Source organism: Talpa occidentalis, unplaced genomic scaffold (genome assembly GCF_014898055.3).
Source record: "Talpa occidentalis isolate TD23 unplaced genomic scaffold, MPIMG_talOcc4v2.1 talOcc4.15, whole genome shotgun sequence".
NCBI lineage: Eukaryota > Metazoa > Chordata > Mammalia > Eulipotyphla > Talpidae > Talpa > Talpa occidentalis.
Window position 1 is genome coordinate 83,215,545 of NW_023601543.1, and position 16,222 is coordinate 83,231,766.

A 16,222-nucleotide genomic window follows, 5' to 3' on the forward strand; every position below is an offset into this window, starting at 1 on the left:
AGCATGATCCCTTCTAGCTCCATCCATGTTGCTGCAAACTGCATGTGTTTATCTTTTTTGATTGCTGTGGAGAAAAAGGAACTCTCCTGCACTGTTGGTGGGAATGCAAACTGGTCCAACCACTATGGAGAGCTGTGTAGAGATTTCTTGACCTACTAAACACAGAGCTTCCATATGATCCAGCAATTCTACTCCTAGGTATTTACCCAAATGACACAGAACGGTAATTCCTAAGGGCACCTGCACCCCTATGTTTATAGCAGCACTCTTTACAATAGGTTATACCAATTTTTAAACTCTATTTCCAGAAACGAAGTCAGAAATGAAAGCCACCGCTCTTTGGGGGGTGATGTTCATGATGCTTTTTTGCTCCAGAGCTCTGCAGAGCACTCTCCCTTTTCAGGACTGTGTCACCTCGTCTCTGTGCTGCCTGCCGTCATGGTGCACTCACCATGTGGTGCTGTGAACTAGTGTTTGGGGTTCCAAGTAAAAAACATGGAGATGGTTTTTAAGAAGCCACCAAGGCCTTGCGGTCTTCCTCAGAGGAAAGAGTTGCTGACGCCAGTGGGCCCTGTGTCGTACAATGAATGTTCCCGAACTTAGCAAAGCATGTGAGCTCCGCAAGAGGGGTCCGCGGGTCTGTTCTCCATTGTCTTTCACCCCTGCCTTCCTGGGTCTTGGCCACCCTGGCCCCAGGCAGTGGGGGGAGGTCATAGCTAAAGACTGACGGAGGTTTCCCTTGAGCCTTTTAGTTGCCAAGGACCAGGATCCATGTGAGAGCCTTTGTGGATTGAACCTTTTGGCAGTTTTACCTTATTGATGCTTGGAAAATTCCTGACTCTGCTGCTGCGCACGCGCACATGCACTGATTGACCTCACAGAGCTTTACTGAGCCTGGCAAGCCAGACTATTGGTTCTCATCATTCTTGGGTCAAGGATCCCTGAAGAATCTGTTGAAAACTTAGAAACACCCTACCCTGAAATATGACTATACAAATAAATGCAGATTTGGGCCTACAATTTAATAAGGATTCTTGGCTTCCATGAAGCCCAGGTTGAGGGATTTCCTCTTTCTATATGGCCTTTATTTCTGTTTTGAGTTTCATGTTAACATCTGCATATATTCTTTTTGTTAATTGAATCTGTTGAGGGGACTTTTTCAATTAACAGATTAATTAGACCACCAAGAGCTTAAAACAGATTTTTCTTACTTGATGAAGCATACTATTGAGTCCTGAGAGCCCATGGGAAAGCAATGTTCATTATTGCCTTTTTCAACAACAAAATAAATGATTGCCAACAAAAGTGTTGAGCGCCCAAATCTTCCAAAATAGTATTAGAAAAAAATGATCAAAAGTTGACTTTTTATCTGAATTATTTTGAATACAGAATGTGAACAACATTCCTTATTTAAAAGCATGTATAAATATGTTTAGGCCTTGACTGTGCTGATGGTCTCTTAATCATGTGGCAAAAAATGTCCTTGTATTTGCCCGAATGGTAACTTGATGGCACCAAAAGGTAAGGGTGGATAATTGCCTCACTGGGCCAAAGGTGCTCAGCCGCCTCCCTACAGGGTTTTCACCAGAGCTTATCTTAGGTGACTGTCCCCTTTATTGGGCGGGGGCGGGGGGAAGACTCCTAGAATTACAGTGAGCACCGCGCCTTGGTTAGGCGCCACTCGGGAGTTGTCGTTTGTACTAAGTCTCTCACTACCAGAGTGGTGTAAGATTCCCGTGTATTTTATTTACTTTTACTTATTTTTTATTTAAATTTTATTTTTATATTCCCCATACAATTACAACCCCCTTATTTTGACCCCAATCCCTCCTCTCCCGCCCCTACCCCCCCCCATAGTGTTCTCTGGTTCATAGTTGTTTGTTGATTTTGATATTTTCTTTCTTATAGTTATTCATTTTCCTGGTCCCTTATTTAAGTTTTCTAGATTCCTGCTATGAGTGAGACCACCCGGTATTTTTCTTTCTCTTTCTGGCTTATTTCGCTGATCATGATCCCTTCTACCGCCATCCATGTTGCTGCAAATTGCATGTGTTTATCTTTTTTGATTGCTGAGTAAAATATTCCATGGTGTATATGTACCACATCTTCTTGATCCAGTCATCTATTTTTGGGCATTTGGGTTGTTTCCAAAGCTTAGCTATTGTAAATAGAGCTGCTATAAACATAGGGGTGCAGGTGCTCTTTGGAATTACTGTTTCTGTGTCCTTTGGGTAAATACCTAGGAGTGGAATTGCTGGATCCTATGGAAGCTCTATGTTTAGTAGGTCCAGAAGTCTCCACACAGCTCTCCATAGTGGTTGGACCAGTTTGCACTCCCACCAGCAGTGCAGGAGAGTTCCTTTTTCTCCACATCCTCGCCAGCATTTGTTGTTGCTAGTTTTTTTAATATGTGCCATTCTCACTGGTATAAGATGGTATCTCATGGTAGTTTTGATTTGCATTTCCCTGATGACAAGTGATGTTGAACATTTTTTCTTATGCCTGTTGGCCATTTGCATTTCCTCTTCAGAGAAGTTTCTTTTTAGCTCTTCTGTCCATTTTTTAACTGGATTATTTTCTTTGTTGTTGAGTCTCATCAGCTCTTTGCAGATTTTTGTGATCAGTCCTTTATCATTAGTGTTGTGTGCAAAAATGTTCTCCCAGTTGGTGGGGTTTCTCTTTGTTTTTGTTATTGTCTCTTTTGCTGTGCAGAAGCTCTTTAATCTGATGGAGTCCCAGCTGTTTATCTTTGCCTTCACTATCACTGCTTTGGGTGATGTGTCTGTAAAGATGTCTTTGAGGTGCAAATCACATAGTGTTTCGCCTATATTTCCTTCTATGTATTTTATGGTTTCAGGTCTTATGTCTAGTTCTTTAATCCATTTTGAGTTGATTTTTGTGTATGGTGTGAGGTAGTGGTCAAGCTTCATTCTTTTGCATGTAGCGACCCAGTTTTCCCAGCACCATTTATTGAACAAACTTTCTTTGCTCCAATGCATAGTCTTTGCTCCTTTGTCAAAGATTAGTTGACCATAAATCTGTGGGTTTATTTCTGGATTTTCTATTCGATTCCATTGGTCTGTGTGTCTGTTCTTGTTCCAATACCATGCAGTTTTGATGATTATGGTTGATTAATCTGGTTCTCCTATCTCTGCAGACTCATCTGCAGAGATGTACACTCTGCTAAGACTGTCACAGACTCCTCCTCTCTTTGTCTTTATGCTGGCTATTCTCTGTGCATACAACACTTTCACCCTGTCTTCTCTTGGCTAACTGCCCCCTCTTTTTCCAATCTTGGCCTAAAGGTGTGTCCTCCAGGAAACCTTCTCTGACACACCAGCCATCACTACCACCAACGCTCTGGGTTAGGCACTTTCTTATGCGTCCCCACGGCACCCTGGCCTTTATCCTTTGAAACATTTACTCCACTGTAATGGGGGTACTGATTGTCAACTATGTGCTCCCCAACAGCCCCCATATAACACATAAACCTGGTGGAAGGTTTTCATGTCTACATTGTTGTGTTTTATCCACGGTACCCAGTGATTGCCTAGCCCACACTTAGAGATACACGTTTAATAAAGTAGTAAAGAAATTGAGGCTTTTAAAGCAGAGGACCTAATCTCTATTGGATTTGTTTTAGAAAAAACATGCAGGTGGCCATGTGCAAAAGGCACTGTGATGGCACCAGCTGCCTGGAAGGGGCTGAGATAGAAAGTCCCGTTTCTTGGCCTGACCTAGTGCCCTATTCGTGGGGATGGAAAGCAGAGGCTACAGGTAGGGGAAGGAGGCAAAAAAAAACCCCAAAACCTAACACTCAAGAAATAATGAGACAGGGGCCTACTGAATCTTGCACTCCAATTCCATTAGTATGTTTTTTGAGTGTCCACTCTATGCAAAACATTGTATTAAGGTTCTGTGATACAGAGATTAGCAAGGGTTTCAGTGGTTTTCTTTTGATGCGTGGAATTTCACAGCTGTGATGGGCCCTGGACTGGAGCTAGCTCACTTGCAGATGAGGAAACAGAGGCTGCAGTGACCTTTCCTAAAGGCACAAGTGAGTGACAGAGAAGCCAGGGCCTGCACGCTCCCTGCACCCCGCTGTGGGGGTGCTCATGGGCTCCAAGATTCACAATTGGTCATCTCTTTGGAGAGATTTACAACCAATGTGGTCTCAGGATGCCTCTGGGGGAAAAAGATGGACTCTCTGCCTTGCCCTGGGGTTAGGTTACACACTTGTGTGTGTGCATGCACACCTGCGTGTGTAAAATCCATCGGGTTGTGTACTTAAGATTTGTGTGTACTTGACTGCATGCCCATTATTCTTTTGCATGTATTCTTTTGCATTCATCAACTCAGAATTTTTTTACCAGCATTTCATAAAGAGCATGCTGAACCCTCATAGTCGCCCCAAACGGAAGCACCCCAAATGCCCTTCAGCAGAAGGCTTGCGTAAACAAAGTGGCCTGTTTGTGCAATTTCTACACAGGTTTCTACACGGCCCTGAAAGGAAATCCACTCCCTTAATGTACAGAGCATAGATGCTTGTTGAACGGAAGAAGCCAGATACAAAAAAGAACATTCCACATGATTCCATTTAGATGAAAGTCAAGACTAAGCCAGGGCATCGGTAGTGTTAGAAGCCGCAGTAGCTATAGCTGCGAGAGGGCTAAGAGGACGCTAGTGATGTGTCTTGTTAACCTGGTATCTGGATACACAGGTATATCTGTTTTGTGTGGGGGGTGTGGCTCTTGGTGCATTTTATTTATATCTGTGTTTCCATTAAACACTGCGAAAGGAACGCGTCACACAGCTTTCTGTGGTTGAGCTCAGAAGAAGGCCGGTTTCTTGTAAAGACACGGCGTGCATTAGAAAACCGGTGACCTTCAGAGACTTGCTAGAAACTAACCTTCTGTGGAGAGACGCCTCCCGCGCAGGACTGTGCATAGTTGCACCTCAGCTGTAAACCAAAAGAAACTTGTCCTGTCGTCTGCTTCCGCCTGAGCCAGTACACTCTTTTTTTCGTGACAATCTGAGAAGCCAGTGCCGGCCCTTGGCCCCCCTTTGGTGCTCTGCCGCTCTGCAGAATGAAAGGAGGGGGCATTTTTTAAAAGCAGCAGCTTGAAATAAACAGTAATTTGTGAGGAGACGCCGTTGTCACGCGGGGCACACTCTTCTGCAGCGGCGCCCGACCAGACCGTGGGGTTCAGATGCTGTGCAGTGGTTGGAGGCCGGCAGCCGGCCAATGGGGCGCTCCCTCGCAGCCAGCATCACCCAGCCCACGCCCGCCTTCTGCTGCGGGCTCTGTGCTTGCCAACAGCTGGTCAGTTTACCTGAAATCTTAACGTTCTTTCATTAAGGCAACATCAGTCTACAGCGCTGGGCAGGTTTCGGGCACAGAGTGCCTCACCTCAGCCACGGCCCACCCTCACCCTCACTGCCCACCCTCACCTCAGCCACGGCCCACCCTCACCCTCACTGCCCACCCTCACGTCAGCCACGGCCCACCCTCACCCTCACTGCCCACCCTCACCTCAGCCACGGCCCGCCCAGCAGCCCCACGGACCCACCAGCTCCCCTCCTCCGCCCTCCGGTAACCACCCTTCTGCTGTCAGCTTCGGAGGGGCTTTACTTTTTTTGCTCATTTCATATGCATTACCTCCTTCACCCATTTTGCACTCCCCCAAGCGCCAATCTGCCCTCTGTACCGGGGAGTGCTTTTCCCCGCTCCCCAGATCCCACACACAAGTGAGAACAAATGGTGTTTGTCTTTCTCTGTGTGACTTATGTCATTTTTCTTAATGTCCTCAACGTCCATCCATGCTGTTGCAAATGGAAAGATTGCCTTTTTTTTATGGCCGAGTGGTATTCCCGTGTGTGTGTGTGTGTGTGTGCACGCGTGCACACACATGCACACATGTTACAACTTCCTGATCTAGTCATGCATCAGGGGACACTGAGGTGGTTTCCATGCATTGGCTATGGTCAGTAACGCTGCAGCCTACATGGAGGTGCAGTGATTTTTTTTTTTTCAAGTCAGAGTTGGATTCCTTTGGATAAATACCCACAAGTGGAGTTGTTGGATCATATGGTAGTTCTGTTTTTAATTTTTTTGAGGAATCTTTGGCTGTTTTCCATAATGGCTGCACCAATTTATGTTCCCGCCAATAGTGCACAGCTTTGCCTAACTACCAATGTTGCAGTTAGTCGTTGCAATCCTAACAATACCACGCTCATTGATTGCATGGCCTAGGGCTCCACGTACTTTCACTGATGTCTTCCGCTGACATAGTGGAAGATGTGCAGTGTTCTCATTGTTTTCAAGGGGGCTAGATGTTGATGAACTTAAGTGCGTTGCCCATGCTCACCTGAGTGGTTCAGCCCTGCTCCAGAGGCCTAGCTCCGGTGCCCTATTCTGTCCGCTGTGCTACAAGGACTCAAGATTTGAATTAGTAAATGCGCACACTCTGAGTTAGGAGGACACATGTTCTTCAGGAGGACACGTTCCTCTATTTTATTTCCCCCATACACATATATAGCAAATGTTGCTTTTAGCTGACTCTGATTCTGTTTTCTGTTCCCTCTTGCTATCAGTTATGGTGGTTATTTTCTCACAAATTGATTTTTACTCCACCATTATGTTGATGACTTTAGCAAACTCCTCTGTGAAGGTAATTGCTAGTTTTATTGTCTTAACGTTCTAATGACAGTTAATATAATCTGGAATAATCCATACTCTTCTTCCTGGGACTGATTATGTTCGGTCGTTTCACCATTCATTTGTTTGTACTTATGGCACACCCATGTACACATCTGGCTTCCAGGCCATGATCATGTCCAATACCGAGCTGTAGTGGAAAGTCCTGTGTGATTATGTGCAGATGAATGGGACAGAGTTTTGGTGCTGGAGGAGTTCCCAGAAGGCCGAAGCGGGAAGGGAAGGCCTAGAGGAGCGCCGAGCCGTTCTCTCTCTCAGCTTCTTCTAAATCCATCAGCGCCCCTCTCTCTGATGTCATGCTGACCTGCTCCAGCCACATCATCTCCGACCTGGATTACTGTGTCTGCTTTCTGACTGTTTCTCCTGCCTTTGTCTTTCTAAACAACTGTCTGGAGGTATAATGCACACACCATCAAATTCACCAGTTTTGAGACAATGGACTCCTTTTTTTAGTAAATTTCGTGAGTGGTGCCGCCATTACCACCATCCAATTTTAGAACATTCCCATCTCTCAGTGAGCTCCCTGAGCTTTTTCACACTTCATCCGCGCTCCTACCCGCAGCCTCGGGTTCCCCTGGGGCCATTAATATTCTGTCTCTACTACTCGCCTTTTCTGAATGTTTTATATAAATGGACTCACAAGTATTTTACGTCTGGCTTTTTTTTCCACCGAGCATGTTTCTGAGGCCCCTCCGTGTTGTGGTGTGTGTGGTACTTTGTTTTTATCGCCAAAGAGCCGGCCACTGTGCATGAGCCCCATTTTGTTTATCCATTTTCCAGCTGAAAGACGTGCGAGTGGTTTCTGCTTTTTGGCTATTTGACTAGTGCTGCTGGGACCTTCCACGTGTACGTTTCTTTGTGGACATAGGTTCTCATTCCCCGTGGGTGTGCGCCTAGGGGCAGAACTGCCCTGTGGTAACTTGTGGAGCTTTGAGGGGAGCGCCCATGTTGCTTCCCACCGTGGCTGCCGCCTTTTGCCTTCACTGGCAGGTAAATGTGTGAGGCTTCTGGTTGCTCCATATCCTCACCTGTCTTTTTGGTGGTGGCCGTTCCAGTTTGTGAGACGTGGTATCTCGTCACATTTAGTTTTGCCAGATGAAGAACATCTGGGATGTGAGCCGGTGATCCAAGTAAACTGGAAAAGGGTGGGAACTTCTTAGTTCGTCTCGGCAGCAACCTTGATAACGTGATACCAGCCATTGAATAATCACGTGGTTGCAGGAATTAGACCATAGAAAGAAAACGTCGATGTTCTTTCTGTACTTCACCCTCCATGTCTTGAAACAAATGTAATTAAAGAAATAACTGAATTTTTTTTTTTAAAGGGGGGGAAAGTATTTTATTTTATTTATTTGTTTGTTTTTTGTTTATACAAGCACTGGGTACAGTCAGAAGCGCGGGAGGGTGAGAGAATTCACCAGAGCCAGAGCAGGGAGCAGAGCAGGCAGAAGGACCGAAGTACACTGCTGAGGGGAGCAGCGGGCGGGGTCCTCCTCTGGTGGCCGGGGAGCAGCCGGGGATCGAACCGGCGCCGCAGAGGCCGCGGGCAGCTTCGCAACCCAGCGCTCAACCGCTGCGCCACCGGGAGGCCCGAAATAACTGAATTTTTAAAGTCAGTTCAGGTGTAAGTCACAGGGGTCATAAAGTGGTTTGTAAGAGAACCCTGCCGTTCTGCTGGGGTTAAACCTGTAACTGGAGGGCCTTCGGGGCTTTATTTTAAAGCCCAGCATTGGAATTGCTCGTTGGACGTGATGTACAGGCGCCCTGTTCTAATGTGCCAGCATTAATCCACTTAGCGCCGAGTGGCTAACAGATTAGCACACAGTACCATCTCCTGTGAAAAAATGGAGACTGTGAGGGCCTGAGTGACGGCAAGTAGGAGGCGGAACAGAATCATAATTCGTGCATTCAAACTATGCAAAAATATCGGGGCTGATGTTGCATTCAACTTTAGATGGGGTATGTATGCTTTGCATTTAGAAATAGTATGCTGAAATCCATAAAGAATTCGAATCCTTATTTGTTTAGACTTGGAGAGAGAGCAAGCGAGTCCTTGGTAAATACCAAAATTTGGTCTCGGAATACTTAATCATATTAAAAGTTGTTTAGATTAAAAAAAGAATGCCATACTGCACCTGTCATTGGTTTTCTGCCAAATTTGTCCGTCCAACCTTTGGAACTCCGGCAGCAACTCAAGTGTAATGCTAGCAGACATCGGAGATGGTGTCTTCCCTCCTCTCATTGGTTTCATAAGGGTTGATCTTTATATTATCCTGACTTAGAGATGTGGGATTTAAAGCACATGTTTATGTATTTCGCATATGGAAACAGACAAGTGTACGGGGGAAGCCGATACAAACGCACATATTGACAACAAGCCCAGCCATCTGGGTCGTCCACTAGCAGTAGGTGCTCTGGTCTTGCTCATCAGAAGCGCTCGCCCTGACCACCGGTGCTTCAGATGAGGCCGGGAGAAGAGGCACGGCTGTGCGTGCTGAGTCCCACCCCGACGCTGGTATTTGCTTACAAAGTGTGAGTCAGTTCTAGGAATGGTGGCTGGGGAAGAAGAAACAGTCAAGAAAGAAAAAAGACAGGGCAGGGCGGGCCGAGGACCAAGTCCGTGTTTGCTCCGGTGGTTTGGAGCAGGTTTCTTGACTTTCCTAGCTGAAGCGAGAAAACAAGAGCGGGCTACAGTGAGAGCAGGGCAGCCTTCTCCCAAGTAGTGGAGTTTGAAAGAGCCTGTGTTGGGTTCAAAGAAGGCCTGGGATCATGGATCGTCGTGCCCAGGGACTTGGATCAGAATCAGACGAACAGTCCAGGAACTCTGGGAGAGGCCATGGATGTGTGGAAATTCCAAATTCATAGAAGACATTCAAGGGTGGAAAAGGAACAGCGTTTAGATGGAAAAACCAGAGGTTTAGGGAGACAGCCAAATGTCAGCACCAAGGGGAGATAGAAAGTGAGGAAGGGGGACAGGAATGGCTTGCTTTCCCGGGGAGCAGACTCCCTTGTCCCCCCGAGACAAGCCACCCCTTGGACACACTGACCCTTCGTGGCCTGGCCAGGATGCTCAGGACACTCAGACTCCTGCGTGGAGAGAGGGAGGTTTCAGAGAAGATGCATGGTGAGGGCCAGGGATTTGCAAGTAGCACCGTTTCTGTGTGGGCGTGTGCCCCTTCCAGAACATGTGGCTGGAAATTTAACACTTGCTAGCGAAAAGTTTCCTTGCAAAGTTGCTGGCTATCCTTTGTCTAGAGATGCTAAATAAAGCATCTCGTGGAAATGGTGGAATGTTAAAAGATTTCACCAAGCCCTAATATTAAAAGATTTTACCGAGCCCTAAGAGTTGATGTATAAATATATTAGTAGCGTCTTATCTAAGTACATTTTAGGTGAACAGAAATACAAAAAAAAATCTGAAGGAGGATTTTTTACTCACATGCTACGTGGAAGGATAAAATCTGTCTTCTGTGTCTGTCAGAAGGCTTTTGTTTTTGGAATAGGTTGTTGGAATAGGTTGGCTAGAAGGCCATTTCACACAAACGAACACACATTCTGTGAGATGGAAAACGGAAGCCTATCCTAAATAAATACTGAAATTGCTGGAAGCCTTCCAGGTGCTTAAATTTCCACCGTAGGAAAGGAAATATTCTGGCAAATACTAGAAGGTATCCAACTAAGAGACAAAATATTTCCCCGCTTTCTTGGTCAGACTTCATGTTAAAGACAACAGAATGTCTCTGGTTTTCTCCCTCTCGTTCAGAGGTGGTAAGGAAGGTTCACAGAGCCCCGGGCCTCAGAGGACTCACTCATGAGGACGTGTGTTGGGAAGTTCTGAGGGGAAACTACCCACAGCTGGAGACAAGTGGCCATCACTCTAGACCATACCACAAGCTATTTTGTCTTTTCTGACAAAATCCTTGCAGATCCTTCTACATCCCAGCATTGACCTAGAGAATGACATTCTGCAGTTCCTGTGCCTCTGGGTTTCTGTGTCTAAGGCTGGGCAATCACCTTATTGTGTTCCAGCTGGAATAATAATTTTGATGTTATTCAAATAAGGGATTCAATAGGTGTTTCTCAAGAAAAAAGGATGCAAATGGGCAATGTTCTGCATCATCCATCATTAGGGAAATGCAAATCAAAACCACAGTAAGGTGGCACCGCACACCCACAAGCATGGCTAGGAAAAAAAAAAAAACAGACAACAGCAAGTGTTGATGAGGATGTGGAGAAATTGGAACCCTCACACATGGCCGGGGGGATGGACGATGGTGCAGCTGCTTTGGAAAACAGTCTGGCCACTCCTCAAATGGCTAAACTATAGAGCAACCCCATGACCCAGCAATTCCGCTCCAAGGTACAGACCCGAGAGAAATGAACTCTGAGGTCTGTGTGGAAACTTGGGCACAAATTTCACAGCAGCTTTATTCACACTAGCCCCAAAGCGGACACAGCCCCAATGTTCACAAGCCGGTGAATGAATGCACGGAATGGGGCCTGTCCTGCCGTGGAGGATTGTTCCTCAGTGTAAAAGGAGGTAACGCTGCCCCATGCTACAGCAAGCAGCGCATTTGGAGACATTGAGGGAAAGAAACTGGTCCCAGAGGGACCCCTGTCACATGTCAGCCCAGGCACATTCATAAAGTGGATTCGCCCCGTGTTTGCTGGGAGCCAGAGTTGGGTGGGGGAAAGATGGGGTCCATTGCTTTTGGGGGCGGCAGATGAGTTCAGAATTGCATGGGATGGCTGCAGCTGTAGACTTGCAGCAAGCAGGAAGGAAGGCACACACCAAGCTCACTTGAATTCCAGTCCCCTGTAAGCAGGTGAGTGCAGGGTGGCGGGAGGGCTCAGTGGAGCTGGCTGCTTTAGTGGGCTGTGACTTAATTCTACGTCATAACCAGTGAAGGAAAGAGGTTGAGCGGATGTTAATAATGCATTATTTTATGCTGTGCCCGTTGAGTCATATTTTAATTAGGGGAATATACATCTCTAATTACTGCTGTCGCGTGCCCGAGGCTGCAGTGTTTGGCTCGGTCTCGTTGAGCACAGAAATAGTTGTTCTTTAATCGGGTCAATACGGCAATTACTGCTGACAGATGGATGTGCCTCCTGTTCAGCACTGAGGTCATCCTGACCCCCTGGGCTTCTCAAACTGTAGGTGGGAGATTAAAACCACTCAGTGTTTCTCCAGATTGAGCCCTGCCAATGGGTCATACTAAACATGTAACTTTATTTATTTATTTATCTATTTATTTATTTTAATGGTTGGAGACATATTGTTGCCTGTCATTTGAACAATATCTTCACCAGTAAAACATACAGAGAATCAGAACCCATTCTGGGTATTTTGAGCAAAAAAGATTACAAAGTTGTTGGAAAGTCTAAAGATGCAAACAGCGAAGTTTTTACTTGAGATCAGGAGCAGTAGGAAGGTCGCCGCCACTCAAAAAGCTGCTACCACCGTTGCCAGAGCCAGAAGGGACACTGAATGGCGGTGACCTTTCTTCTTTATAACGCACCGCGCCAGCTTCTCCCTCTCTGGTAATGAAGTGTTGTTTACTGACCAGCTTCTTAAAAGAGATGGTGCTATGGGGTCCATTTTTATTTCTTTTCAATAGAAAAATTATGCTGTTATAAAAAAAAAAAAAGCATGAACACTGCAGATATTCCAGTAATTATTTGACAGGTCCGGCTGGGCCTGGGCTCGGCGGCAGAGAATACACGTCCTCCCAGAAGTCGGTCTTCTGGGGAGGTAAGACTTAGACACAAGGAGGAAAGGGTAGAATGTGGTAGTATGGTAAACGGGAGGGACATGGAGCTGAGCGTGCCAAGAACTGGATCAAGCTGTGGCCCGTGAGCTGGGCCCTGGACGTGAAGAGTCAGAACAAGGGGACGGGGCGGGAAGCGTGGGCAGAGCGCGGAGCTGCCTGTGGGTAATGGGAGGAGCAGGCGGGTGCATATGGCTGACGCGCAGAAATATGGCCCACGTGGGCCTACAAGAGCTCGCCTGACGTAGAAGGCTGGGGTTCCCCTGGAGGTTGGGGGAACAACTCAGTGGGAGGGTTCCTTTTGGACAGATGCGCCTGTGCTGGGAGTGAGCTGGGAGGTTGTGGAGGTTGGTAACCAGCTAGGCAGCCGTGGCCACCTTCCCGGCCTGAGGCCGGGAGAGACTGGACCAAGGGGCCGGGGTGGACTCGACACACACACACACACATGCACGCGCGCACCTGATGACCGCAGAAGTCAGTCCATAAGCACGTGTTTCAGAGTGTGTGTCCAACAGAATGAAATGACCGTTCCCAGCAGTGAGGGGACGTGGAAACGTACTGTGACCGCTCCACGGAGTAGACGAGGCTGGCCAGGGAGGGCGAAGTGAGAGAACGTCTCCCGGTGACTTCGCTGGGGAGCGAGGGGTGGGATTCCGAGCCCTGCCAAATACACCTGGCGTGACGGCGGCGCTTCGGGCAGGAGGGAGAGCTCTGGAAGGAAGAGGGAGGCGTCAGAGGGGGGCGGGGAAAAGGAATTCAACTTGAGCACATTTTGAGGATAGAAGGATGTGGAATGTTTGAAAGTGTGTCTATGCATAAATGTGTTTGTGTGCACATGTATCCATACGTGTAGGTGCGCACACACGTGCAGCCGTGTGGTTATAGCACAGGTGTACATATACCCCTGCGCGCACATGTGTGGGTGAGGTGTTTGTGCATGTGGGTATGATGTGTGCGCGTGTGTGCATAATGTCACCTAAATATTTTACATCCTTCTCAATTCAGAGTACGCTGAGCTGAATTAATCCCCCCGGGCCCCATCAGAAATGTCCTCCTCCCCCTTTACAAATGTGTACGTATATCCACACACACACACACACACACACGTGCTGAGAAGTGTGTGTGTGTGTGTGTGTGTGTGTGTTGTAAATGCACCACTGGAGCTTGGAGAAGCAATTGTAACCTAAAATTTAGAACTGGGAGGATTCCACCCGGAGGATACATTGGAATCTGTTAGGAAGGGTGACTTCATGAGAGGGAGACCAGGCACCCATGCCACGCGCAGTCCCAGATGGGCCAGCAGGGGGACAGGAGGGTGGCCAGAACAGGGATGGAGATGTAGGGGAGGGAATTCTTTCTTTCAAGGGCAAGTGCTCGGGCAGAGCTCAGCTGGGCTGCGGAGCCCGACGGGTATCACCTGAATGGTGGTCAGTGTTGTTGTGTGCTGTTTATCGTGTACCTGTGCTGTGGCGGGCACTGAGTGCGGGCATGGGACATCCAGAAATCTCAGGCCAGGTACCAGTGCTCAGAGTCCCGGGCAGAGAGCTCGCGCAGGCCGCTAGCATCACGCAGCGTGGTGAGCTACGCAGCGCTTCGGCTTCAGCGAGCGGACTTTGAAACTTACAAGCGAGAGGGCTTTGAAACTTACAAGCCAAACAGGACCTCCTGTCACTTTGGTAAAGGACACCTCAGCCCGGGTTTCGTTGGTGGATCGTGCTTTGGGCGTTGTGTCTAACACCCACTGCAAACCCAAGATGATGCCAGTGTTCCCTCCTGCGTTTTCCTCAAGAAGTTTTGTCGTTTGACATTGGACGTTGTGGTCTGTGTCTGTTTCGAGTTGGCTCTCGTGTGAAGTATCTGAGCTCAGGGTTTGCGTATAGACACCCCGAGCTTCCAGCTGCAGATGTTGAAAAGAAAACCCATTCTCTGTCGCGTTACCTTTGTGAAAAGTCAGTTGGGTGTTGGCTTCGGCAGCACATATACCAAAATTGGAACGATACAGAGATTAGCATGAACCCTGCACCAGGATGACGCGCATGTTCGTGAAGCATTCCATATTTTTGTAAAAAATATACATTAAAAAAAAAGATGTTAGAAGAACAGTCACCCAAAAAAAAGTCAGTTGACTGAATTTACGTGGGCCTGTTTCTGGGCTGTCTCTTCCACTCCCCCAGCCTGTGCGTCTGTCCCTTTGTCAAAGCCTCGCCGCCTTGGTTACGTGGCTTCACAACGTCCTGAATGGGGCGCGTCAGTCCTGCAACTTTGCGCCTTCGCAGAATGGTCTCGGCCATTCTGGTTCCTTTGCCTTTTCGAGGAGAACTTCAGAGTTAGAACTGTAGAAAGCTACAAAAAGGCTTGCCAGGATGTCAACTTGATTGCTCAGACTACAGCTCAAATCAGAGAGCATTCATCTGTGGCTTAGAGCATTGGTTTGCTGCTCCCTAGAAGGCCAGGAATCAGCAGAGGCCAAGCCGAGACAGTCCGGACAGTGAAACGTCAGTTAACTGAGAAAAGGGGCCGGCGTGTGCTGGGGCTGGGAGCGAGGAGGGGGGAGCCTCAGGCTTGGGGCTGAATGAGAGAAGCGAAGATGAAGCCATGTGAGGATGGGGCCTGCAGTGGGGGCGGGCACGCCCGAAGATGGGCCTTGGTCCTGGTGTGCGAGGCTGGTCTGGGGGAGGGGCAACATCGACGCATCTAATAAAGGCCGAGGCTACAAGAGCGGGGTCGGGAAGCCAAGCAGATGGGCCTGACATCATTTTTCATCATTTCCTCTCCCTGGGGCAAGGGAGAGGCAGGAGAGCCTGGGCCTCCCTCCAAAGCCAAGCTTAGGAGGACCCTAACTCTGGGGATCGCCCCACTTTTCTTTTGTGGGCACCTGGAAAACCTGTGTGCCTGGGCCATCACGGGGGACCTGCTGCTCCTGTGAAGAGGGGTGTCGCTGGAAGTATGCCTGAGCTGGAGGAATTCACTTCTCCCCCTTGAACGGAGACGTGCTCTCTCGGAGGATTAATACTCAGTGCCACGGAGCACAAGTCATTTCTTCGGTTGGCCTCTCAGAGATGGATGGTTTTTTGATGACCTTTCGTGTGTTCCAGATTGGTCTGCCAGCCCGCGTCTATTGCAGCTGTAGGGCTGTCCTTTAGCGGAGACAAAGGTGACAGGGACAGCCTCTGAGGAAAAGTGATGTGAAATGATTGCGTGCACCCCGAGTCAGGTCTCGGGGGATCAGGGCATCCGTGTCGCCTTTCAGTGTTCTTTTCCCTTTTCATTACCTGCGATTGGAAACGTACAGAGAACCACGGGAGGGTGTCCCCTCTGGCGAGCTCCTCCGTCCACCAGCATAACTGCGTTTCCGCATTCGGTCAAGTGCTCCGGCGGGAGGGAGAGGCCACGCTCCATCGCGGGTCTGGAGGAAGAGTTAAGGGCCTGCAATTATTATTATTTTTTTAATCAAAGCATCTCATCCCAACTTCATGACCAGAGGGAGGATGTTTATTAGACGCTGGCCCCATAAATACCTTCTAATCAGTTTTTAGGCCAGTTGGGAGGAGGCTGGCTTTAAAAGAATTGAGAAACAGGCAGGCGGCTGGGAAGGAGGGAACCATTAAATCTCCGACACTGTTGCTAAGAGCCGCCTTGCTCTTTCCTCCTCCTCTCCCTCCGCTGCTTTTAAGAAGCAGAAGCTTAAAAGCCTCCATTGTGCAGAGGGGAGACATATGCTAATGTGAGGCAC

General features: G+C 48.0%; 1 protein-coding gene and 1 non-coding gene across 4 annotated transcripts in view; both read left to right on the forward strand.

Annotated features, from left to right (window-relative positions):
* GPM6B (glycoprotein M6B) overlaps positions 1-16,222 on the forward strand; it is a 182,814-nt gene that overhangs the window by 113,116 nt on the left and 53,476 nt on the right. The gene's annotated exons all lie outside the window — the stretch shown is intronic.
* LOC119246888 (U6 spliceosomal RNA) lies at positions 14,448-14,551 on the forward strand. Its single transcript, XR_005125625.1, has one exon. It is a non-coding gene; the product is annotated as a U6 spliceosomal RNA (small nuclear RNA).